Source organism: Pleurodeles waltl, chromosome 1_2 (assembly GCF_031143425.1).
Source record: "Pleurodeles waltl isolate 20211129_DDA chromosome 1_2, aPleWal1.hap1.20221129, whole genome shotgun sequence".
Classification (NCBI taxonomy): domain Eukaryota; kingdom Metazoa; phylum Chordata; class Amphibia; order Caudata; family Salamandridae; genus Pleurodeles; species Pleurodeles waltl.
In genome coordinates this window covers 488,619,446-488,636,078 of record NC_090437.1, presented here as the reverse complement: position 1 = coordinate 488,636,078, position 16,633 = coordinate 488,619,446, and the positions used below count along the sequence as shown (strand labels likewise).

Sequence of the window (16,633 nt, the reverse complement as noted above, 5' to 3'; positions counted from 1 at the left end):
AAGATTCCTTACCTTAGAATTTCCCCAGGCGTCAGTCTGGATCTAGAGATTATTCCTCGAGCAGTACCACTGCATGCCTTTAGGTGGCATTGGACAAATCTACGTACGCCGTTGGCGTCAAGTTCCTCGGATATGTTGTCTCAGGTTGTATATAGGTGCCACCCCAGTGTGCTGTCAGTTTCTTTTCACAACTTTCCACGCCAGAAGCGCAGAGCCATAAGGAACACTGTGTTCGAACCAGAACCCTGAAAGGGACGTTTCTGTCCCTAGAAATCAGTTCGCAGAGCATGGAGGATGGGGTGGGTCGGTAAGGAATCCACAACTAGAATATGTCTCTACCAGATAATTCGTTACAGAAGGTAAGTAACTTGTTCATCTGACAGAGACTTCTAGTTACAGATTCCTTACCTCAGAATAGATACCCAAGAAATACTATCCCCGGAGGTGGGTCTGCGAACCAAGATCATACTAGGAAGTCCTGCAGAACAGAATGGACAAAGTACCCATCCCTTCGGACCTAGCTGTCCAGGCAGTAGTGTTTGGCGAACTTATGCAATGACACCCACGCTGCTGCTTGACAGATGCCCAGGACTGGAACTCCACTTACTAATGCAGTGGTTGCAGCTGTTGCTTGGGTGGAGTGAGTACGCACACCCTCTGGGGGTTGCTTCTTCGTCAATAAGTTACACATTTTAATGCAGAGAACAACCCATCTGGAGATGGCTCTCCTGCACTGACCGACCTTTCTTTACACCCACATAACCCACAGAGTTGATCATCAACCCGGAACTCTTTGGTATAATCAAGACAGCATGCCAAAGCTCTTTTTGGGTCCAGGCATTGGAGTCGCTTCTCTTCCTTAGAAGGATGTGGGGTGAAAAAAAACATAGGCAAGGTGATTCATAGGCCTACATGCAAGGGTGTGACCATTTTAGGTAAAAAGGAAGCCTGGGTACGAAGCACCACCTTGTCAGGATGGATGGAACTGAAAGGTGACTTTGAGGAAAGGGCCTGCAGCTCACTCACTCTGCGGGCAGAAGTGATGGCTACAAGGAAGGCTGTCTTTAGATTAAGAAGCTGAAGTGGACAGTTGTTAAGTGGCTCAAAAGGAGCACACATCAGGAAAGTAAGAACCAAGTTCAGATCCCATTGGGGCAATATGAACGGAGAAGGAGGAAACATATGGGAAAGACCCTTCAGGAATCTACCAACAATAGGAGATTTAAACAAAGAGGGTTGGTCGGGTAATCTCAAGAAAGCTGATGGCAGACAAGTAACCCTTGCGGGTGCCCAAAGCAGAGCCCTGCTGGGCTACAGAAAGAACAAACAAAAGGACCCCTGACAGATGGGCAGAGAAGGGGGGGGGGGGGGGGGGGGTCAACAGACTTGTCTGTATACCATGCCAGAAACTTGTTCCAATGACAGGTGCATACTGTTTTGAGGAGAGACGACTGGCTGTCAAAATAAGGTTACAGACTTCGGGCAGAAAATCAAAAGCGGTCAACTTCCACCGCTCAATCTCCACACAAGAAGTCGGAGACTCAACAGGTTTGTTTGGAGAACCATCCCCTGCTGCTGCCACAGAAGATCCTCCTAAAGGGGCAGTCTGGATGGAGGATCGATGGGCATGCTCAAGAGCTCGGGAGACTAGACTCTTCATGCCAAGTTTGTGGACACAAGAATTACTTGGGCCCGGAACTTCTTGATCTTCTTGCGAACTCCGGGCAGAAGTGGTATTGGCAGAAAGGAGGCCTGAGTTCCACCCAAGATGAAAACCATTGCAGAGCGAATGCAGTCTTGGAAACTCCCAACACACAAAACAGCTGAGATTGCAAGTTCTCTACTGAGGCAAACAGATCTAACCAAGGCTCTCACCACTACTGAAAGAGTCCATGCGCCACCTCCGGATGGAGACGCCATTCGTGATCGACCAGGCATTGACAGCTGAGTTCATCCTCTCTGGCATTCAGAGAGCCCGCCAGATGTTGAACCACCCGGAATATACCCTGCTGTTCCAGGCACGTCAGGAGGCGCAGAGCCTCTTGACAAAGGGTCCACAACCCCACCCCACCCTGCTTGTTGCAGTATTACATGGCAGTGGTGTCCGTAAACACCAGGACCACTTTCCCTTTGAGAGAGGGAGGGAATGCTTTCAATACTAGCCTGATCGCCCTAAGCCTGGACTCCATCAGACGCCTCTCCCATGTGGCCGCCCCATCCCAGGAGTGATGCATCTGTCACTACTACAGATCTAGTTGGGGAAGAGAGAGGGATCTGCCTCTGACCCAGTCGCGGCTCAAAAGCCACCACTGCAGATCTTGCGCAGTTCCCTCTGAGATCTGGACCATGTTGGAGAGACTGCCCTGATGCTGCACCCACTGCAGAGCCAGCGTGTGCCATCTGGCATCATGTCACCAGCACAATGCAGGAAGCCACAAGTGTAGGAAAGTATCATCTTTACAACATATTTCCCCCACGATTTGCCCGGTGTCAGTGAGTTTAGATTATAGTGCACCGGGATCCTGCTAATCAGGACTCCAGTGTCTCTGCTCTCGCCTCTAAATTTGGTTGCTAGTAAACTTTTACATCCCATAATAGGCATACTGGTGCACCCATGTAAGTACCTAGTATATGATACTTAGGTACACAGGGTACTGGTACACTAGGGGTCTCCCATGTGCTGCAGCACGCATTATGCCACCCACGGGAGCCCATACAAACCGTCTGCAGGCCTGCCATTGCAGTCTGCGTGAAAAGGTACATGCTCCTTTCACTTAAGATATAAGGCTTGCCTTAAATCTTTGTCACTGCAAGTCACCCCTCTGGTAGGCCCTTCAGCCCAAGGGCAGGGTGCATGTTCCTAAGTGTGAGGGTACCCCTGCAGGAGCAGAGGTATTCCTACAAACCCTAGGCTCCAATTCCTGGGCTTTGTAAGTGCAGGGTAGCCATCTTAAGGTATATAGTGGACCCTGGTCAACATGAATAGTCCAACTACATCATGGCTTCTCTGAACCAAGGCATGTTTGGTATCAAACATATTGGAATCATGCACCTACACCGATTGCTGTGCTAGCTGCATGATCCCATGCAATCTGGGAATTCCTTAGAGGATCCCCCAGTTCTGCCTGTGAAGCCTTACAGGGTCTGGCTGCCAGCCCACGCTGCTGCCGAACCCAGACACTGTTCTGCCTTCCTGCTGATGAGCCTAACTCAAGCAGGGGAAGGCAGAACAAATGATTTCCTGCAAGAAAGAGGTGTGACCACCTCTTTCTTTGAAATATGTGCCTACTGACTGAGGTGCCCTCTGAGCGCCACCAGATTGCTTTGAAGGGCATGCCCTCCTTGCATAATTCGTTTTGCACCAGTTCAGGAACCCCTGGTTCCCGCTCTGGCACAAAGCCACACAAAGGAAAGGGGAGTGACCACCACCCTGTCCAGCTCCTTCCCTAGGAAGGTGCACAGAGTTCTAGCAGGTGACCAGTTGGTTCTGTCATCTTGGAAACAAGGTATGCAGAGGCCCCTGGGAGCATCTGACTGGTAAGGTCAGGTAGATGACGACCCTGACCCCCTCTGATAGGTGGGTCACTACAGAGAGTGACCAACCCCCTTTTGCAGGGCTCCCACTGCAACATTGTTTCTCCTGCACGATTTCTGCAACATCCATGGCTGTGCATCCTCCAGGGTCACATGGACTCTGCCTGCAGCCTAGAAGCAAGAAGGAATCTCCCTTGGAGTGAATGAGTTACTCCCCTACATCCACAGGCACCTCAAGACGACAACGGGCGGGTGGATCCTGCTGTTCCACGGACAATATAAAGGCTCTGCTCACAGTGGTGGTTCTGTGGTCCTCTCTGGGTCCAACTTTTCTTCTGACCAACTTGGGAGATGTTGGACCTTTGCTGCAGCCACTGGAGCAGAAACCCTGTGCATCATGACTATTGCTCTTGCCAAGACTTGTTGGCTCTTCCTCCAAGAGAACTTCGAGCTCTTCGAACTCCAGATTCAGCTTCCACTCTGCAGCTCCTGCGACGTGGGACTCTTGCTTGTTGTGCTGCAGAGGCATCTGTGTCTGCTGCCAGTGGATCACTTGTGTGGGCTCCTCTGACTCCAGCTGGCTTTCCTTCCTGCTGAGAGCCTACCCTAATTCCCCCTCATCCCCCTAAGGGTCGAGTCACTAGGACCCTGCTGGTCCTCCAAAACCTGCAATCTTCCTTGCACCAGCTATTTACAAGTACCAAGGTTTATTGGTGGTCCTGCAGTCCGGCAACCAACGTGGAACAGCTTGTGGGCGACTCATTGGATCTCTAGCATCCCCATGGACTGCAGCTGACCTTCTTCCTTCACTGTCTTGTAGGAACTTCACCTCCCAGAGGATGGGCATTACCTGCCTCACCTCCGGGCCATCACCGAGGGGTCTGGACATTGTCGCCTTTTTTTTTTCAGGTTCTTCACGTTCAGAATCCACCTTTTGGCTCCACTGACCTGGTCCGCAGGTCGTGACAACAGCTGGACAACGAGGCTTCAATTGATTTCAACAAGGGTTTCTGATGCCACTTCACCCCTATGCACCGTGACCAGAGTGCCTACACCAGGGAGCCTAGGTGCATAGGGATGAAGTGACGTCAGAAACCTTCACTGGAATCAGTGGAAGCCTTGATTGTCCAGCTGCTGCCGCAACCTGTGGACCAGGTTGGTGGAACCCAAGGGTGGATTCCAGATGGGAGGAACTTGAAAAAGAAGGGGACAGTGTCCAGACCACTCAGAGATGTCCAGGCGGTGCAGGTAGGCAATGCCTACCCGCTTGGAGGTGACGTTTCTGCAGGATGGTAAAGTAAGAAGTCCAGCTGTGGAGTCCAGGAGATCCTTGGAGTAGCCTATGAGCTGTCCTGTGTCAGTCGCTGGATTGCTGGAGGGGGTAAGTGGCCAGCAGGACCACCAACAAGACTTGGCAAATGCAAATAGCTGATGCAGGGTAGATTGTAGGTTTTTGAAGACCAGCAAGGTCCTAGTGACTTGACCCTTGGAAGAGAGTCAGGGCAAGCCTTCAGCAGAGAGGAAAGCCTACCGGAGTCGGAGGAGCCCCCATGAGTGACCCACTGGCAGCAGGCACAGGGAGTCACTGGGAGGCCTCAGCAGCACAAAAAAACAGGAGTCCCACGTCGCAGGAGCTGCAGAGTGGAAGCTGGTCTTGGAATTGCAGAGTGCTGGAGGCTGGGGCTTCTTGGAGCTCGAAGATCTCTTGGAGGAAGAGCCAACAAGCCTTGGCAAGAGCAACAGTCGCAGTGCACAGGGGTTCTGTTTCAGTGGCTGCAGCCAAGGTCCACTGTCTCCCAAGTTGGTCAGGAGACAAGTTGGACCCGGGGAGGACCACAGACCACCACCTGTGAGCAGAGCCTTTTCGTTGTTAGTGGGACAGCAGGATCCACCAGCTGCTTGTTGTCATCTTGAGGTGCCTGCAAATGCAGGGGGGTGACTCCTTCACTCCAAGGGAGACTCCTTCTTGCTTGTTGGATGCAGGCAGAGTCCTTGTGACCCTCGAGGATGCACAGCCAGGGATGTTGCAGGAATCTTGCACGAGCTGGAGAAACAATTTTGCAGTGGGAGCCCTCCCAACTGGATACAGTCGTGTTTCAGTAACAAAAGCAGACCAGCAGTTGTTCCGGAGACCTGGAGCAGAATATGTATTGCAGAGAGTTCCTTGTATAGTCTTGCTCGATTAATCTGAGGGCCCACCCTCAGGGGAGCCCTTAAGTAACCCTAAGAGGGGGTTGGCCACTTTGGTCTACCTTTTTTCCGAGATGACAGAATCAACCGGCCACCTGGCAGAGCTGTTCCAGAGGGGTTGTCACTCTCCTGTCCTTCATGTAATTTTGCACTAGAGCTGGAACTGGGGGTTCCTGAACTGTGGCAAACTGGATTCTGCAGGGAGGGAACCAAATGTGCCCTTTAAAGCAGTCTGATGGCACGCAGAGGCCACCACACCCCAGCCCAGAGACACCTATTTCAAAGGGAGAGGTGGTTACATCCTTTGTTCTGCCTTCCCCTGCTTGAGTTACGCTCATCAGAAGGAGGGTAGAACAGTGTCTTGGGTCAGCAGCCAGACCCTGTAAGGTTGCACAGGCAGACCTGGGGGATCCTCTAAGGAATCCCCAGAGTACATGCGATCATGCAACTAGCACTGGAGTTGGTGTGGCGGCATGATTCCAACATGTTTGATACCAAACATGCCTAGGTTCAGGGAAGCCATTATTTAGTTGTACCACTCATGTTGACTAGTGTCCACTACATACCTTTAGATGGCTTCCCCACACTTACAAAACCCAGGGAATGGAGACTAGAATTTGTAGGGGTACCATCACACTTAGGGACATGCACTCTGCCCTTGCGCAGAATGGCCTACCAGAGGGGTGACTTACAGTGTCCAAGTGCAGTGACCGTGATATAACACAAGCCTTATATCTGAAGTGAAAGGTACATGCACCAATTGATGCAGGGATGAAAGGGTTGGAGGCACTCAGATTCAGCCCGTATTACTATGCTGCAAAGCTGCAACACCTGGCAAGATGGCAAGACGAAGGGTTTGAATGGAAAAAGAGACTTTTGACGGGTCTAGTGGGAGCAGATAAACTCCTGGATCTGTTGATGGAGGAGGCATGGTTCTTGGTGGAAATGCCAAATGTAGGAAGGCAAAAGGTAAAAATCTGGTAGAGGTTTGTAACCATTGTTCTAAGACGATGTTCATTCAATAGGGAGCTATCGTTGTGGAACCTGAGTCCGATGAGATATATGAGAGACAATATGACGGTCCTGGACTGGAGGGATGGTGGCTGCGATATGCTGTGGGATCTGTACCTTGAGGACTCCTTTATCACGTTTGAAGAGGCCCAGGCCACATTTAACCCGGGTCCAGGCCACTTCTTACTATATTCAGGGCTGACGGAAGTGGTGGCTGAGATATACTGTGGGATCTGTACCTTAAGGACTCCTTGATCACGTTTGCGGCCCAGGCCCACATACTCAGTGGCCTCTCATACCTTGGGGGTCCTCTTGTTCAGTGGGCCGGGTAGACACCTATTCACATTGATATATAAAGTGATGAGGATGAATAGGTGGGGGGGAGAAATACTGCGAGCAAGGATGGCGTGGGATGTTGATTTAGACACACCACTGGGGGATACGGAGTGGACATGAGCAGAAGCCCTTACAAAATATATAGCATGCAGTGCTAGGTTCAAGCTGGTACACTTTAACTTTCTACACAGAAAGTATGGCGCAACCGTGGGACTCAAGTGACTAGCGCTCACTCGGTCAGACACTTGTCCACTTTGTGGGCTTTCTTAATTTAGCATGGGTGTGCAGTGCAGTACACATTTTTTGGACCACAGTAGTAACAGAAATGCATAGAGTACTGCATTTGTGATTCGACCAAGCACTAAGGTGTTGCTTATTAGGCATAATTCCAAAACGCAGAGGGAAAAAATGGCGTATGAATTCACACAGCTCTTGATAGTATTGACCAGGTGCAGAGTAGCAATCACCTGGATGGGAATACGTAATCTGGAGCTGATGCAATGGCGTAAAGATGTGGCAGAATGGGCCCTGGGGGTGGAATTTACATGAAAATGAGAAGACGGGATAACCAGGTGAATAAGGCAGTTGCGACTTGGTGAGACCTAGGCAATAGATTATTAGGCTCAGACAACCCCACTACTTCAGAGAAAGGAGTCACTATGGAAACTGATTGTAGAAAAGTAGCATTGTGTGACATAGTTACCCCCACTTTTTGCCTGGTGTCAGTGTTTAGACTGTAGTGCACTGGGATCCTGCTAATCAGGACTCCAGTGTCTGTGTTCTCTCCTCTAAATGTGATTGCTGGTAAACTTTTACAAACACAATTGGCATACTGGGGCACCTATGTAACCCCCTAGTATATGGTACTTGGGTACCCAGGGCACTGGTACACCAGGGGTCAACCCTGGGTAGCAGCAGGTATTATGCCACCCATGGGAGCCCACGCAAACTGTGTCTTCAGGCCTGCCATTGCAGCCTGCGTGAAAAGGAACATGCATCCTTTCACTGCTGGGCACTGCACAAGGTCACTGTAAGTAACCCCTCTGGTAGACCCTCCTAGCCCAGAGGGCAGTGTGCAAGTTACTGTGTGTGAGGGCACCCCTGCAGGAGCAGAGGTTTGGTGTCAAACATGTCAGAAACATACCCCAACACTAATGCCAGTATTGATGGCATGATTCCATTCACTCTGGGGGCTCCTCAGAGGACACCCCAGTATTGCTCCTGCCGGTCTTCCAGGGTTTGTGGGCAGCCCACGCTGCTGCAGCCCCTCAGACAGGTTTCTGCCCTCCTGGTGCTTGACCAGCTCAAGCAGGGGAAGGCAGAACAAAGGATTTCCTGTGGGAGAGGGAGGCAACACCCTCTCCCTTGCAAATAGGTGTTACACGGCTTGGGAGGGGTAGCGTTCCCGCACCACCGGCTTGCTTTGAAGGGCACATTTGGTGCCCTCCTTGCATAATCCAGTTTGCACCAGTCGAGGGACCCCCAGTCCGTGCTCTGTCGCAATATGACACAGAGGAAAGGCGAGGGACCAATCCCATGTCCATCACCACCCCAGGGGTGGTGCCCAGACATATACGCAGAGGCCCCTGGGAGCATCTGGTTGATCAGGACAGGCGACTGACGTCAGTGACCCCCGTCAGTGACCCCCTTGGATAGGTGGTCATCCAGCAGAGTGACCAAGGAGGGCTTGGCCACTCTGCAGGCTTTTTAGGAACTCCCTTGTGGATGGGTCCCCAGAGTCAGTGTGCAAGACTCCACCAGGACTCCTCTGCATCGACCTCTTCTGCTTCTGGCCATCGGAACCGCTGCTGGATTTCACAGGAACCAAACAAGCCTACAGCTCCCAAGACGACCTTGCCTTGCAACATTGTTTCTGTGGCTCCTTCCAGTAACTGCAACACTTCCACGGCTGTACATCCTCTGGGGTCAGCAAGATTTCAGCTACACCAAAGAAGCAAGGAAGCAAGGACTCACTCCTCTGCATCCGCAGGCACCTAAGACAACGACATCTGGCTGCTGGGATCTACTCTCCACAGTAACTGCATGGATCCTCCAACTCAGGTGGTGGTGCAGTGTGGTCCTCTCTACCCTTTGTCCAACTTGGGAGACTGTGAGCCCTTGCCTCTTCTTGCAGGACAGTACCCCTGTGCACTGCGACTCTTGCAGCAACCAAGGCTTGTTGATCCCTGTTCCAAGGGAACTTCAGGCTCCAAGTAGCCCGACCTCCAGCACTTTATCCTTTCATGGACAGTCTCTCCTCTGCTGCTCCAGTGACATGGGACTCCTCTCCAGGTGTGCTGCTTGGGCCTCACTGCAACTTACTGTGCCTGCTGCCAGTGGGTTGATTGTGGGGGCTGTGACTGCTTCTACTGGCTCTCCTGACTGCTGAGGGTCACCCCGACTCCACTCCAAGGGTTGAGTCCCATGGACCTTGCTGGGCCTCTTCTTCTCTGCAAATCCTCGTCTGCCCAGATTTGCATTTACCAAGGCTTGTTGGTGGCCCTCCTGACCACTGACCATCTGTGACCTCGTGACCGATGTGGGACATCACCTGCATCACTCTATGGACCTCTCTGAAGCTCCTGGGCTTCACAGCTGATCTTCTTCTTCCCTCGTCGACCCGGATTTTCATCCACCGAAGGGTGGGCAGTGGCTCCTGACACACCTGGACACTCCTGTGTGGTCTGGATTCTGTCCCCTTATTTTGCAGGTCCTCCTCTTCCAGAATCCACAGTTGAGTTCCACTGGACTGGTCCTGGTCGTGCAATCTTCCTTATCTAAGTCCCCTTGTTAGTCTTTGGGAAGACCAGGTAACTTACCTCTAGTCTCCTGGTCGCTGGGGGTCACAAAAGTACTCACCTCCTGGTGTCCCTAGTTCTCCGAGCTCCCTTCTAACTACTCCAAATCCTTGAGTGGGGGACCTCACTTCGTATTCCAATATTTTAGTATATGGTTTGGCCACGCTATAGGGCCCTAGCCATTTTCCACTAATTCTAGACAATGTTTGATGTTCTATTTGGTAATTCCTAATAATTACTGTATGTATGTACATAGTGTGTACTTCTCTCCAGTTGAGGGACTGCCTATAAGTAATCTAGTTCAGTTCTACTGTAATCAAGTACCTTTATTTTTTAAACACTGTGTGGTTCCTTTCAGGTGTTGTAAGTTACTGTGTGACTACTGTGTTATTGCAAGTGCTTTATACTCCTAGATAAGTCATGGCTGCTCACCACAGCTACCACTAGAGAGCCCTGGCTTTCTAGACACTGTCTCACTGACTAATAGGGGTTGCCTGGACCTGGTATAAGGTGCAAACACCCTTGGTGTGCACCACACACCAGGCCAGGTTCCTAAACCTGCCTCTTCACTGAGCAGGACGTGGCAGGGTTGCCACCGTATGACATCACCTTGTCTCCAACAAGGAAGCAGAAGCTCTTAAGAGTGCCCAATAAAAGGAGCACGCCATTTATTTCTAAAGCAGGCAGGGTGAAAAATGGCATTTGCAAAATGGCTTGAGTGAGCTCAGTGGGGCCGGTGAATGCATGAATGGACAAACAGAGGAATGTATTAGTTACATGCTAGGGGCATTTTCTGCGAAGAAGTTTGAGTAGTGTATTCTAGTAGATCCCTCCCACGCCCTCATAGTTGCTTCACTGTACTTAAAGTATATTTTCCCATTGCAATTCCCCGCCTCTCTTTTAAGAGTTAGTTGATTCGATGTTGGTGTGACAGTGGAAAGTGCAATAATCTTTGTACGAACAAAAGTGATCTATAAAGGGCTCAAACCCTTCTATTTTTGTACAAAGCTTGCATTTCTGGCAGAGATTCCCTGTAAGTTCAGCAGTGGGAACTCACAGACATGAAATTGCCACAATATCGACCTTGTGAGAGCTCATAGGCTGTACCCGGGCGATTTATATTTAAAGACCGAGTGCTTGTTACTGGAATGTATTTGCTTTCAAGCCTTCTCAGTTTTGAAATGGGGATGGGGAGGTTGCCCACAGCGCAGAATAGAAATACCCCCAAGAACAGTCTGGCACTCTCTGCCTTTGCCCTCAACAGAAAACTTTGCTGCCTGCACTTACCTGAAAGTAGAAAGCAAATCCCACATCGTGGCTGGCACAGGAGAAGGAAGTTGTTGGTGCAACCAGGGGCACCGGATTGTAAAAAACTAACAAAATCTGCACTAAATAAAACACTACCACTCTTAACAAGTGGCAGGACCGGTCACCCATTTAAAAAGAAAAACGTAGCCCCAAAACAATAGATGCAAATGGCCGCTGTATATGGGTAAAAGAAGTTAGGTCGTGCTCTCGGGGAGGGCTAAACACTGGAAGAGGCATGATGTATGTATCCCCTTAACAAATGGGGAGAAGGACAAAGGGAGTGACGATCATGCTAGCCAGTGGGAACCCAATGGCTGGGCTGAAGCCCACAACAGTGGATTCAGAATGTCTTGGTTCAAGACAGAGCATGCACAAGAGCCGAGACCTCCTGGCAAATCAGGGATGCCTGGCATAGGAAGCTGGCTCTGTATCTACCATATCAAAAAAGTAAAGAAGTCTCAGGGACGTCTTCATCTGCCAGCACTTGGGCTCTCTTGCTGAGAGTCCTGACTTGCAAAGTGGTGCCAAATCCAGCTCCTGGGCCCTTGTCTAGGAAGATGGCTCTGTATATAATATACCAAAAAGAGGTATTTCACACATGTATCAACAGTACTTTGTTTGAAATCCTTAAGTTATACAGTTTTTGAAATATTGGCAATAATCTTTTAAAACTTGACAGTGCAATTTTCAGAAACAGTTCCTGGGGGAAAGAAATGTTAGATTGTTTTACAGGTAAGTACAACACTTACAGTTCCAGTCTCCGGGAATAGGGAGTCCACAGGTTGGGGTTCAAGCTAACCCCAAACACTCACCACTAGCAACACGGGCCGGCCAGGGAAAGAGGTCAAGGTGTAGGCAAAATTAACATGGGCTCCTATGAAGACTGGGGGCGCTCTGTTTCAGATCTGCAGGCAGGTAAGTACCTGCTTCGTCAGAGGGCAGACCTGGGGGGGTTTAGAGGAGTACTCGGGGGCCACAAGTAGGCAAACATACACCCTCAGTGGCATTGGGGTAGCCTGGTGCAAACAAGGTGTAGGGTCTTCAATGATTCTCTATGTGGGGACCCCGAGGGTCACTCAGAGTCTGCAGGAGAGGTCTAGGGGGTCATCTCGGGCAAACCACAGGCTGGACAGGGAGGAGGGCCACCTGTTGAACGTTGCTGCATCGGTTTCTCCAAGGCCTGGTCTTTATGCGCAAGATATCTTCATCCGCAGCTTTCGCTGTTGGGGGGGGTCCTTGGGATTCCCTCTCCAGGCGTCGTCGTGGAGATGTCAACCCAGGGTAGGCACTTGCTCAGAATCGCCTGGAGATCCTCTCTAGCTAGTAGGGCCACCTGGACACAGGCCATGGGCGTCGGGTGCAGAGTGGTTAGAACACATGCATTCGGAGTGAGGTGGGAGTCCTTAACTGTTGTTTCTTCTTGAACAGGAGAGGTCTTGGTCTTTTTGGGCGTAGAGCAGTCCTCTGGAGCTTGGCAGAGGTCGCTGGTCCCATTGGATGCGTTGAAACAGGAGACAGGCGGGTATAGCTGGTGCCAAGTCAGTTGTCGCCTTCCTTCTTCTCTGCTGGGTTTCAGCTTAGCAGTCCTTCTTTCTTGTCAGGTCACCAGGAATCTGGTGTGCTGGGTTCAGGGAGGCCCTTAAAACCTAGATTTAGGGACGTTTTAGGGGTCAGAGGGCAGTAGCTAATGGCTACTGTCCCTGACGGTGGTTACACCCTCCTTGTGCCCACTCTCTTTGGGGCGGGGGCACAAACCTAATCCTATTGGTCCCTGTCCTCAAAACCAAGATGGAGGATTCTGCAGGGAGGGGGTCACCTAAGCTCTGGACACCTTAAGGGGTGGTCCTGGATGTTATGGTCACTCCTCCCTGTTTTCCCTCATTTTTCCTTCGGACTTGCCACCAAAAGTGGGGCTTTGTCCAGGGGGTTGGCAACTCCACTAGCTGGAGTGCCCTGGGGCACTGTAATCTGAGGCCTGCCTGAGCCTTTGAGGCTCACCACCAGGTGTTACAGTTGGTGTATGGGGGAGGTGTGAAGCACCACCACCCAGGACAGACTTTGTTTCTGACCACCGACAGCACAAAGGATCTCACCCCATCTGGTCAGAAACGTGTCTGAAACTGGCAGGCTAGCGCAGACTGGTCAGTCCGACACTAGCATTTTGGCTAACATACAGGGGGCATCGCTGAGATGCCCTCTGTGTGCATTTTTCATTATATCCCACACTGGCATCAGTGGGTGTTTATTGTGCTGAGAAGTTTGATATCAAACCTCCCAGTATTCAGTGAAGCCATTATAGATCTGTGGAGTTCGTAATGACAAACCCGCAGACCATATACTCAATATGGCTAAACTGCACAATATCTAAGAATGGCCATAGACACTGAAGGGCATATTGCTCATGCAGCTATGCCCTCACCTGTGGTATTAGTGCACCCTGCCTTAGGGCTGTAAGGCCTGCTAGAAGGGTGACTTACCTATGCCACAGGTAGTGGTTTGTGGGCATGACACCCTGAGAGGGGTGCCATGTCAACTTTGTCTTTCTCTCCCCACTAGCGCACACAGGCTGCATAGGCAGTGTGCAGGTGCTTGGTGAGGGGTCCCCTAGGGTGGCATAATACATGCTGCAGACCTTGGGAACCTTCCCTGGCCACAGGGCCCTTGGTACCATGGGTACCTTTCACAAGGGACTACTCTGTGTGCCATGGTTGTGCCAATTGTGGAAACAAAGGTACAGATTTTGGGAAAGAACACTGGTGCTGAGGCCTGGTTAGCAGGATCCCAGCACTCTTTCAATCAAAGTTGGCATCAACTCTAGACAAAAAGTGTGTGTGTGTGTGTGGGGGGGTGGGGTGGGGGGATGGGGTAACCATGGCAACAGTGGCACTTTCCTACACCTGGTTACCCTAGTCGTTCCGGCTACTGTGAAAGGCAGGTGGGGGTTGCGCAAACTAGCGTAACACTGCCAGCATACCGGCGGGTCGGAGGTATCAACCTGTCACAGCATGTCCTTATCCAACTATGTGCCTAAATCTGCTACTTGCGCCCCCTCTTTGGATTTCTGCAAGACCCCCATCCCTCACCGGCTCCACCAAATACCCTGCATCACAGCATGGTCATTTTTTTGCTGGCTTGGAAAGTATTTTGGCTCTTGGAGCCAAGGCAGTGGCTCGGCTCTTCTCATAAATGTAATGGCTAGCACAACTCTTTGAGACTGTGTGACTCATTCCATAATCACCTTGCAGGGCAGCACGCAAAAAATGTCGACAACATACTGCGTGTATTTGAAGTGAATTCTTTTTTCGATTGATGCTACAACACTGCCATCTTCAGGCCTCTGAAGCAATAAGATTTCCTCAGATTATCAATCTTCGGCAAATCCACACTTTTACGGTTCAACGTTTCACACGATATTTATTCATGTTAAGGTTTTTGGAGGGACCATGAGGTGCTATATGGGACTACAGGCTTAGCGACGAGCTAAGCAAAGGGTATGCACGCGTCTTGTTTCAAGAACTGAAGTTCAATGTTTTCGGCACAAATATGCAATTTTCATTGTAGCCACGGGTTAAATAAAGTAGTAAATATCCTCGTAGCTTTCATGACTGTCAGTCTGTCTCTGGAGGGCACAATTGGTTGACTCTGAGAACTCCGTGTGTGTGTTTTTTACATCCCTCACAGTGATTCACGACTTTTATTGTCAGAGCCTACTTGTCTCAAAGTAAGACAATTCTTTGACAGTTGTTTTCTATGTAAGGCACACGTTAAATAATATATCGCATTTATTCAGTGCTTGAAATTTTCATTAGAGATGTACTTTTTTTTAACATATATTTTTTTAATAAAGCAGATCATCGAAAAAATAACAATGCAAAAATGAGAGCAAAAGGTGAACGTATTAAACACATTATAAATCATGAATGTAAAATAAAACAAGTCAAAATGTCAACAGCACAAACATCAACCCATGCTTTACTCCACCAATTGGTCCATATGTGCCTGTAGCTTAAAAGTGGTCTGTATTTCCTGTGTGACCACTACTAGTAGTTCAGGCTTTGTGATCACCAGAACGTTGTATTCTGCGATTTATAGTTCACCCTTGTAGGAGGCTGGCCTGGTTTGTAGTGGGTAACAAGGGGTACTTACACTCTGCACCAGGTCCAGGTATCCCTTATTAGTGTAGAAGAGGTGTTCTAGCAGCTTAGGCTGATAGAAAAGGGTAGCTTAGCAGAGCAGCTTAGGCTGAACTAGGAGACATGCAAAGCTCCCACTATACCACTGGTGTCATATGCACAATATCATAAGAAAACACAATACACAGATATACTAAAAATAAAGGTACTTTATTTTTATGACAATATGCCAAAAGTATCTCAGTGAGTACCCTCAGTATGAGGATAGCAAATATACACTAGATATATGTACACAATACCAAAAATATACAGTAGTAGCAAAAGGAAGTAATGCAAGCAATGTACAGTCACAATAGATTGCAATGAGAGCACATAGGTATAGGGGCAACACAAACCATATACTCCAAAAGTGGAATGCGAACCACGAATGGAACCCAAACCTATGTGAGGTTGTAGAGGGTCGCTGGGACTGTAAGAAAACAGTGAGGGTTAGAAAAATAGCCCACCCCAAGACCCTGAAAAGTAGGTGTAAAGTACACCTATGTTCCCCAGAGAGCACAGAAGTCGTGATAGGGGAATTCTGCAAGAAGGGACAACACCAGCAATGCAGCCAAAGTGGATTTCCGGACGAGAGTACCTGTGGAACAAGGGGACCAAGTCCAAGAGTCGCGACAAAGTCGAGATTGGGCAGATGCCCAGGAAATGACAGCTGAGTGTGCAAAGAAGCTGCCACCGGATGGTAGAAGCTGTGGATTCTGCAAGAACGAAGAGGACTAGGAACTTCCCCTTTGGAGGATGGATGTCCCACGTCGTGAAGAAGCTTGCAGAGGTGTGCCCACGCAGAAAGACCACAAACAAGCCTTGCTAGCTGCAAGGGTCGCGGTTAGGGTTTTTGGATGCTGCTGTGGACCAGGATGTCGCCAATTGCGTGAGGAGACAGAGGGGGCGCCCAGCAAGACAAGGAGCCCTCACAGAAGCAGGCAGCACCCGCAGAAGTGCCAGAACAGGCACTACGAAGAGGAGTGAACCGGAGCTCACCCGAAGTCACAAAAGAAGATCCCACGACGCCGGAGGACAACTCAGGAGGTTGTGCACTGCAGGTTAGAGTGTCAGGGACCCAGGCTTGGCTGTGCACAAAGGAAATCCTGGAAGAGTGCACAGGAGCCGGAGCAGCTGCAAATCACGCAGTACCCAGCAATGCAGTCTAGCATGGGGGGGCAAGGACTTACCTCCACCAAACTTGGACTGAAGAGTCACTGGACTGTGGGAGTCACTTGGACAGAGTTGCTGAGTTCCAGGGACCACGCTCGTCGTGCTGAGAGG

The 16,633-nt window shown here is 50.1% G+C and overlaps 1 protein-coding gene across 2 annotated transcripts in view; it reads right to left on the bottom strand.

Annotated features, from left to right (window-relative positions):
- TBCK (TBC1 domain containing kinase) overlaps positions 1-16,633 on the bottom strand; it is a 1,319,282-nt gene that overhangs the window by 729,784 nt on the left and 572,865 nt on the right. The window lies entirely within an intron of this gene.